Source organism: Nannospalax galili, unplaced genomic scaffold (genome assembly GCF_000622305.1).
Source record: "Nannospalax galili isolate Female #2095 unplaced genomic scaffold, S.galili_v1.0 scaffold3041, whole genome shotgun sequence".
Lineage (NCBI taxonomy): Eukaryota > Metazoa > Chordata > Mammalia > Rodentia > Spalacidae > Nannospalax > Nannospalax galili.
The window spans coordinates 45,058-46,785 of record NW_008345233.1 but is presented as its reverse complement, the minus strand read 5'-3'; positions in this window follow the sequence as shown (position 1 = coordinate 46,785).

The following is a 1,728-nucleotide window of genomic DNA, read 5'->3' as shown; positions in this document are numbered from 1 at the left end:
GTGTGTGTGTGTGTGTGTGTGTGTGTGTGTGTGTGTGCATATGAGACATATTGATATACATAGGTATACAGATTGAACATTTACTGAAAATAAGTGATGAATTTATTTTAAAACTGGGCATAGTGGTGCATGACTGATGTCATTGTACTCAGGAATTGTAGGTGGGACCAGAAGTTCAAGGTCATCCTTATCTAGTGCATTCCTGGCTAGCTTGCCTTACTGAGCTCCTGAGTCAAAATTTAAAGAAAAAGAAAAGAAAAAACAAAAAGCTTCTTTTATTGTTTGGTTAAGCATTGAGGGATATGACTTTCCTATTTGTAGACATGGTATGTTACATCTGTCTTATATTCATGTGTACACATATGTGAACTGTTGTGTGTGCATGTGTGTGTGTGCATGTGTGCTGGGAGGCTAGTGGGATGTATTCCTCAGTCTCTACCTTATTTTTCGAAACAGTCTTTTACTGTGGGGCTCATGACCTGGACCTCCCAGCACTGGGGTTCCAGGCTTTTATGTGGGTGCATGGAATCTGAACTCAGCACCTCATGCGTTCATGGGCAAGCATTTTTCTGATGCAGCCATCTCCCCACCCCCTTATATTTGCATCAGTATCGACTGGAACTATCATAAGTTACACACAAAGTAGAACCTAAAATTTGGAAAACCTGGGATCTTTTAAACCCAGTACAGTATTTATAAATAATGAAACCTTATTTCCATGACCTGTTTTCTCACATAGAAAACTTCCTGAAGCTTATGAAATAGTATTGTGAGTTGGAGCTTTTAAAATAAATGTCAGCTTTCAGTTGACTTTTTTTTTTTTTTCCCTTCCCCTCAGTCAAAACACTTAAAAGAATGCTTTGAGGTCTGGGATGTAGCTCAGTTGGTAGAGTGCTTGCCCAGCATTCATGACGCCCTTGGTTGGATCCCTCGCAGCATATTTAAACCATGCCTAGTGCATGCTTATAATCAGAGCACTTGGTAAGTGGGGGCAAGAGGATAAGAAATTTCAGGTCATCCTTGGATGTATATCTAGCCTAGGCTCCCTGCAACCCTGTCTTGGAATAAAAAAAAGTTATCTGACTATAAACTTTAATATTTTATTAAAGGAGTTTTTAGATTTTTTAAAAAAATAAAATATCTCAGCTACTTTTACTTTGGAATGAAATGTCTTTAATTTGATCAATGAAATGATAGTTCATTTTCTTATGTTTTAAAGATTATCTTTAGTCTGCAGCTTAGGCTTTTAATCTGCAGGTGAGTAGCTACAGAGATCCCATTAGGAAAATGGCTGCTTGATTATTTATTGTGCACAGTCACATTTCACTTTTAAAAATCCTGCTGAGACTGATTTAGAGGACCTGAGGTACCTTTCCTACTTCTTAGGGTTTGGTTGGGTTTTTTTTGAGTCACTGAAATTAGAATGCTAAAACTGTTTTTATAGTCAGGTGGAAACCTCAAAATTTCAATCTAATAATTGGGGATAGGAGAATGAAGAAAATGAAAAGTGGGTAGTAAGGGGAGTATACTGACGTGTCTTATTTGTTAAATGCGGAAACGTTTTCTTCAGAGATTTTAGTTACATACCTGTAATAGCCCCACTTGGGAAACCATGGCAAGAGGATTGTGAAATTGAAGTTAGCCTCATAGCAAATCCTTTCCTCCACACCCCCTAAAAGAAGATAGATGCTAAGTCTGAATATTGTAAGAAGTTTATTACTACTTCTC